Source organism: Falco peregrinus, chromosome 3 (genome assembly GCF_023634155.1).
Source record: "Falco peregrinus isolate bFalPer1 chromosome 3, bFalPer1.pri, whole genome shotgun sequence".
Lineage (NCBI taxonomy): Eukaryota > Metazoa > Chordata > Aves > Falconiformes > Falconidae > Falco > Falco peregrinus.
In genome coordinates, this window is record NC_073723.1 from 104,663,650 (window position 1) to 104,671,973 (window position 8,324).

The 8,324-nt window shown below is 54.3% G+C and overlaps 1 non-coding gene across 1 annotated transcript; it reads right to left on the reverse strand.

The window, feature by feature from the left end:
- Positions 1-6,786: 6,786 nt before the first annotated feature.
- Positions 6,787-6,871, reverse strand: LOC129784252 (small nucleolar RNA SNORD45). The gene has a single exon (XR_008746724.1). It is a non-coding gene; the product is annotated as a small nucleolar RNA SNORD45 (small nucleolar RNA).
- Positions 6,872-8,324: the final 1,453 nt, after the last annotated feature.

An 8,324-nucleotide genomic window follows, 5' to 3' on the forward strand; every position in this document is an offset into this window, starting at 1 on the left:
CAAGTGCAAAGCTTCAGCCGGGTGAAACCAGGACTAGGCTGCTAATGGACAGCCATCGATTTACTCCTTCAGCTCTACCACTGAGATACACAGCTCTTTGGGGCTTGTGTGCCCTGACCTGGCCGTGAGCAGAAGAGTTTCCCTGTGCAGGCAGCAGCGGGTGGGCTGGGTGACAGGGTAAGCTCGCAGGGGTTTGAGGCTGTGGAACTGTGTGGTCTCATATCCTTCTCAACACCAAGGGCATGGGAAACAGGAATGCCTTCTCTGGTGTTATCCAAGCAGTTGCAGAGCCCCTCAGTATCTGTCTAGTAGGACACACTCAGAAAAACTTTAAAACACAATTTTAGAGGGATGGCCTGTAGACTAAGAGAATGATATCTGTGCGTTTACATAAAGGACAGGAGAGGCAACAATGATGATGTATTGGAAAATGTAGCGTGATGTAAATGGTATGGAATAAGGGGTGGATACTCTCCTGGTTTCAGCTGGGATGGAGTTAATTATCCCATTAGGAGGTGGTACAGTGCTGTGGTTTGGCTTTGATGTGAGACTTCTCAATTCCTCAGGCCTCGTTAGTGAAAAGGCCAGAGGGCCACAAGGAATTGGGAGGAGGCACAGCCAGGTCAGCTGGCCTGAACTAGCCAAAGCGTTATTCCATACCATGGGATGCCACGAAGGTATATACATATATATATAGATATACACATATACACCTGGGGGGTTGGCCCAGGCAGGCAGGCCATTGCTCGGGGACTGGCTGGGCATCAGTCGGCGGGCAGCTGCATTGTGCACCACGTGTTCCCTTCTTCTTGTCCCTCTGGATTTTATTCTTATTTATTTTCTTATCTCAACCCTCAAGTCTCACATTCCTTTGCAGCTCTCCTCTCCGCCCCTCAAGGTGAGGGGGCAGTGAGCAACGGGCTGCATGGTACTCAATGACCAGCAGGGTTAAATCAGGACAGTATGCAATGCAGACTCAAATCCTCCATCCAAGCTCATAGAGGGACAAAAGAAACCCTGCTGCTTTCCCCACAGCCAGTTTCCCCTGCAAGGCAGAAGAGCAATCAATGCACTGGCCATCCAAACCAAGCTCATCACTGCAGAAGCCCCCACCCTCCCCTGAGGGAATGCTGCTTCTGATTGGCCACCCACAGCTGTCACTCTGACCCTGTTTCAGGCCCACCCTCCCCTGAGGGAATGCTGCCTCTGATTGGCCACCCACAGCTGTCACTCTGACCCTGTTTCAGGCCCACCCTCCCCTGAGGGGATGCTGCCTCTGATTGGCCACCCACAGCTGTCACTGACCCTTTGTGGGGCCAAACCTCCCCTGAGGGGATGCTGTAGAATTGGCCACCCGGGGCTATCACTCCCAAGCACCCCATAAACATCTGCTTGAGCCCCCCCAGCACCTACTTGGGGAACACCCCAACCCCCCCTCCTGCTCCAGACACTTCCTGGACACCCCCAGACATCTCCCAGCCCCCCTCAAGACAAATCCCCAGGGGCCACCCCTTTCACACACCCCACCCCGACCCCCTCAACCTGGAAAATCTCCCTGGCCCCCTGCCCCGATTGCTTTCCCAGCTCCCCTCGATGATTCATGGGGGGCCTCCTGCTGCCAGGCCAGTCTCGGGCAGGCTCACCCTCACTGCCACATCAACAGCATCACTGGAACAAGCTCCAAGCCCCTGCACCGCCCCATGCCTGCAGAAGCCGGTAGGGCTGGGCCCTCTCAGCACTGGGCAGCAGCAGCAGCACCTGCCTCTGCCACCCTCCACAGCACAACATAGTGCCGGGCTGCGGGCTGGGGCACGAGGCAGCAGCCGGCAAGACCCTGGCTAGGGATGCCCACGCTGTTTGCCTCATGCCTGCTGGCCGGGGCTGCAATGACGACTCGCCAGGGGGCAGCAGCGAGCACGGGGGCTCTCACCCAGGGGCGTGTCTTATCCCTAGGGGCGGAGCCACACCATTCCCAGGTAGTAGCCATGGACAGGGCTGGTAGCTAGGGGCGGGGCTTGCACCATGAAGGGGCGGGGCCATTCCACACCCCCAGGGTCCCCAGAAGGGGAGCTTGTGGCTATGGTCAGGGCCATGGCACCTGGCGGGTAGCGTTTGCCCTGGGGCTACAGTGGCAACTGCAGCTTCAGACACTGCGCGCTGAGCACCCGCTGGACACACACTCTTGGCACAGCAGTGGTGGCTCCTTACCGGGAGGCAGCAGTGGTCGCAGTGGCACCACCCCGCAGGCAGCTCGGGGTCACACAGGCCTTAACCAAGGCCGGTGGCATGGAGCAGGAGGCACCACCTCCCGTGTGCAACACCTGATCTGCAGCACCAGCATGGCAGAGCGCGCCACAGGGCTTGGCCTGGCAGCCACAGCGCAGGGCCTGCCCTACTACATGAGACAGGAGACTTAACAGACAATGTCATACATACAGGCTTTTGGTTTAACATCCTTTTCTTTTTATATTAACAAATATTTTGTCATCATATACAAAAATGAGAGGGGTTTTGTCTTTATTTCAACCCCTCACATTCACATTTTTTAACGTGCTTTAAGCCCCCACCATACACAGCCCATCACAATTGCCAGGTATTCAGGACAATGAGAATGGGAAAGGGAAAACCAGTCCTGGGCTGCAGGACAGGGAAAAGAGGCCTGGGAACGCCACACAGGGGAATAACAGCACAGTGAGCTGGGCAGGGGGGATACGGCGAGGAACAGCGGGACAGGCAGCTGTATGGAGATACAAAGCTAGGCAGAGGATGGAGGAAAGACACCATCAGAAGAAAGAGACAGGGAGATGGAGGAAGGACAAAAGCACAGCCTACAGGTTGGAGAGGGAGGAAAGAATGATAGCAAAAGAGTGCTGGCCAGAGACAGGTGGAGAAAGGCAAAAGACCACACAGGCCACAGGGCAGAGAGGGAGGAAGTGAAAAACAGGGACAGAAGACCAGACAACACATGATGTAGAACAGGGAAAAAACAGTAGCAGGTTACTAGGAAGAGGGAGGAATTTAAGAACACAGACTGGAAGCCGGACAGAGCCACAGAGAAAGGAAAAAAAAAAAGCGCCAGCCATGGGCTACAAGATGAAAAGGGAAGAAAACAGTGGCAGGGAGCTGGACAGAGATGGAGGGAGAAAGACAAATAAATAGTGTGGTGCTCCAGGACAGAGAATGTGGAATTAAAATCTGGAGAGAGGGAGCTAGACCAAGGAAAAAGTCCAGAAAGGCTACAGGGGGCAGAGGGAGGAATTAAAAGACACTGACAAGGACCTGGATAGAGACGGACAGAAGAAAACAATAATCGCAACGGTGCAATGGGGTACAGGGCAGAGAGGAAGAATTTGAGAACGTGGGCAGCAAGAGGGACACAGAGAGATGAGAGAAAGTAAAAAGAAGCGATGGGCTATGCAACAGAGAGGGAGCAATTAGCAAACAGCAGTAAAGAGGGGCAAGACAGAGAAAAGCTGGGGGATTGCAAGTGAGGGAGGGATGGGGAGCTGGGAAAGGAGAGGCAGAGAAAGAAAACCAAACCGTGACATGCTACAAGGCCCAGAAGGACGACCCTGAACAACAGGGACAGGGAGCCAAAGAGAGCCAGAGAAAGAAAAAAATACTGATGGGCTACAGGACAGAGAAAGAGCAGTGAAAAAAATAGGGAGCTGGAGCCAGGCAGGAAGAGACGGAGCAAGTAAAAAATAGCCAAGGGCAACGGGGCAGAGGGAGGGAGGGAGGAAGGAAGGAAACATCAGGGAGCCAGAGCCAAACAGAAACAGCGAAAGAAAATGATAGCAATGGGCTACAGCGATGAGAGGGAGGAAGCAAGAGACAGGGACAAGGAGCCAGACCCAGCGCGACACTCGCAGGAAGCACAGCAACATCCGGGTGGCAGAGACAGAGGAACAAACAAAGAGGGTCAGGGAGCCCAAGAGAGAGAATGAGAAATAAGAGGGAGAACGCAACAGGCCACAGGGTACAGAGGGAGGGAGCCCAAAAGAGGGGCAGACAAAGAAAACTTCAAAAGTGACAGGCAACAAGGCAGAGAGGGGAGAATTTCACAACTCAGCATCTTGAGTCCAGAAAAAAAGACAAAGGGTGATGGGTACTGGCACAGAGAGGGAGGAATTAAGAACAACAACAGGGAATAGGGCAGAGAGACTGGGAAAGGGAAAAGTTCTGACAAGCTTCCATGCAGAGGGAGGAAATAAAGGTTACAGACAGGGCCTTGGGCAGAGAGAGATGGAAACAGACAAAACCTGCAGCACGATACCAGGCAGGCAAGGAGAGTTCAGAACTGGGGACAGACAGACAGGGAGGGAGGGAGGAAGGAAAGAAGCAAGACGCGACATGGTAGAGAAGAAGGGATGGAGAGCCAGACAAACCAAGGTGGGGAAAGAAAAATACAGCCACAAGACTTAACAAAACAGACAGGAGCCAGACAGAGAGAGCCAGAGACAGCAAAAATGCCAACAGGCTACAGGACAGAGGCTAAAGAATGCAAAAAGGGTGGCCTGCAGTCAAGAGAGAGATAGAGAAGGTGTTGCTGGGGTGAAGACACAGGCTACAGGAGAGAGGAACGACCTAAAAGATGGGGACAGGAAGCCTCTCAGAGCAAGATGGAGAAGGAAGGTGCAAGGGAGAAAAAAAAAAAAAATCAATCTAAAAACAGTTGCAGCAGCGAGGAGAGGGAGTCAAGGAGAGGCAGGCGGGGATTGTGATGCATAAGGAGGGAAACAGGGCCCCAAGGGCCCAGGACTCACCGCAGCTCCCACTCTCAGTGCCACCAGGAGAATTTGACTGTTCAAACAGTTATTCCTCCTCCTCCCCTCCCTTTGCTTCCGTAACGCCCGTCGCTTGGCTGTCCTTCGCCAAAGAGGATACGTGGGTGTCTTACAGTTCTCACGAGATGAAGTTTCCTAGACATATACCTTCACTCCCTCGCACGCTCCCTGCGCGAGTAGGACAGAGGGAAAGAGAGAGAAAATTATGACCAGGGAGCAGAAGAGATGGATTGAGAGAGAAATCAAATCAGAGGAACAAGGAAGGAGGGAGGGAGAGAAAAAGACAGGGATCAAGGCAGAGGGATTGGGCGTGGGGTGGGTGCCGTGTGATGGGAGAGAGACAGAGATCGGGACAAAGAGAAGGAGAAAGGAAAACCAGCCCTGGGCTGCAGGACAGGGAAAAATGGACAGGCAGCAGGACCAGGGAATAATGGGACAGCGAGCTGGGCAGGGGGGTACAGTGAAGAACAGTGGGACAGGCAGTGGTATGGAGACGCACAGACTGAAAGTTAGGGGGAGGATGGAAAACAGAGAGCAGAACAGAGATTGACAACTGCATCGTAAGAGAAACGAGGCACAGAAGAGAGCGACAGGACCAAGGCAGAGCAACAGAGAAAGAAAAAATAAACAGTGATGGGTAGCAGGCCAGAGGGACAAGGAAGGACAATGGCTTGGCTGTCCTCCACCTAAGATAACCCGTGGGTGTGTCACAGCTCTCAGGAGACACAGCCTCCTAGGCTCTTCACCTCACTCCCTTGTGCACTATGTGGCTATAACACACTCTGGGTTATGCACACAGGCCCTGCTGCGCACGCTGGCAGTCCGGCCTGTTGCCGACCACAAAGATGGATCCTTCCTCACCAGGTGAGGCAGGCTCTCCGGTGCCTGCAGCAGGAGCCTGCGTGCCAGTATAACAGCACCGGTGGCCTTACATAAATGTGCAGGAGATGGCACAGGATCACAACGGCAAAAAGTGAACTTAGCATCTCAGTGGTGGGCTGGATAGGGAATGAAAACTATTTTTTTTAAACAAATACATTCCAATCACCATTGAAAAGATGGGACAAGATGCTAACCCCCACCCAGGTTTTACAGCGAACAACAAAAAAACCAAACTAAAAAGTGCCCCTGTATTGTTTCCTTTGCCATCCCACGGATAGACATTTCCTCAATAACTGACAAGTATACATCGTAACTCAAGTGACCTGTGTTTACTGCACATGAAAGCAAACAAAACCCTTTCAGCTGGCCTACACGTTCAGACATATATCCAAAGAAGCTCCACTAATCTGACTTGCAAAGAGCTCCATGACCTAAAAACTTTACCCGTAGCGCCCTCCAAGAGAACTGCAGAGCTGTGGGCTCTCACAAATGCTGGGGCACACCTCTTGGCCTGCCTGAAACATTCAGGGGGCTCTCAGATAATCCGGGAAGAAGTCAAAACCATTCTGGGTTTAGAGCAAGGCCGACTACACTTGCATATTTTCTTTTGCATACTCACACCTGGGAGCCAAACCAAAACAGCTATGCAGGCAGCAGAAGGACTGCTCAGCACATCTAGACCAACAGAGCTCCCCTAAAGCACACTTGGAGGAATTCACACCCCAAGTCAACATCTGCAGTGCAACCTGGCCACAAACTGTGAAACAATGTCACTTGCAGGTCAAACTCATGCGAGCATTTCCTCCTTACAAAAAACAAAAAATTAATAAAACACATCCCCTTCTATGCCACATCAGGTATCGCACTCCAGCAGTTGAGCTGCAACTGCATTGCTCATGTGGTACCCAGAGCTGCAGACAGTTAACATGAACATGTCTCCTGGTAGCAGACAGTTATTAAGCTAAAAACTATACCTCCCCAACACGTAAATGGAAGAAAACTCAAACCCTGTCCCCTTCTCCTTACGCTTACGCAGAGGGTTACAGCCTCTGACAGGCATTTCATTCCACTGCTTGGAAAAGCTCCAAGGTTGCAGCTTAAGGGAACTGGACTTCCCCGGGTCTCAGAGTAATTCTAGAGCTAAAGTGGTGATAGACATCAACTCTAGATCAGATAATACATGCCAACACTCATCACTGACCCAAGGCAGCAACCACCTTCTGGCCTACCTGCAGGTTTCAAACCCAACACGCTTTCTTCCTGAAGCGGGACGCTACCTCATTTCTTTGTAGCACCATCAACATGCTCCTGGAGACGGCGCTAGAGATGGTATGCAGGCAACCCAGCCACTGTTGGGAAGCACCAGAGCCTTTTCAGCACTGTTTTTCACTACAGTTTACATGTGAAAAGAGAAAAGAGAGAGAGAAAAAAAAAACCCACACAAATAACGAGAGCTTTATTCCACAATGGAGACAGCCATGGTGAATAAATCAGATTTTCCTCGGGGCAAAAGCCCACACCGAATAAAGAATTTTGTTGAACAGCACGGTAGAGTTCTCAGGAAAAAGCAGCCCCTAACTCTCGACAAGGAAAAGAAGATTAGTCCTCTTCAGAAAAGCACCGCTGTGCGGCAACAAGCCAACACTTCACATACCTCCATCTCCTCATCCCGACTGCAGGCAAGGGAGGCCACGTGCTCCTCCAAAGTAACGTGCTCGGGGCACCAGGTTTTCCTATCGCAGCCATACGCGGCGTCACCTTTAAAAACCACCCAAAAAAACCAGTCAGTTGTGGTGCCGGATCGGCAGGTGCCCGTGCCCGGGGCAATTCGGGAATTCGGCGAGGGCCTCTCCGGACACAGACCTTTCTGAGGCGAAACGTCTCTCTGAGGCGAAACGTCTCCCCGGGGCCCATCCCCGCTGCCGCCTTTCTTCCTCCTTTCTTCCTCCTCCCCTCCCCCCCAAGCGTCCCCCCGGACCCCACGCCGCCAGGCCAGCCCGACTACACCCTCACTGCCGCGCCGCTGCACCGAGCCCTAAACGCCCCGCTGCCGCCCCCGGGCTGCGGGAGCCGGGCCAGGCCCTTCCCGTGCTGCGCAAGAAAATGGCGCCCGGCGGCGGGGCGGGGCCGCAGGCGGCAGGACCCCGGCCGGGGCTGCCCACGCCCTTCGCCTGCTCCGCGCCGGCCGAGGGAGGCGGCTCCGCGGCCAGGCGCGCCCCGGCGGGCCCGCGCGCGCCCCCCCCGCCCGGAACCGCCGTGTCCTCCGCGCCGCTGAGGAGAAGGGCGGCGCGGCCGGGCTGGGGGGCAGCGCTGGCCATCGGCTCGTCCAACCCCCCCGCTAAAGCAGCTGTTCTCGGGCAGGGTGCTGAGGGGCTCGGCCAGGCGGAGAAGCGGCTCTGCGGGCAGCCCGCTGCAGCGCTCCGGCACCCTCCAAACACGGAATTTTCCCCTCACGTTCAGAAGGAGCTCCCTGTGCTGCGGCGTGTGCCTGGCGCCCCTTGTGCCGCCATGGAGCAGAGCCCGGCCCCATCCTCCCGACCCTCGCCCTGCAGGTACTTACAGAGAAATCCACAGCTTCCTGTGAAGTCGGGCTCGCAGCTGAGCCCCAGAGCAGGTGACGGCAGCTGCTCCCCCCCGCCAGAAATAAACCTCTTT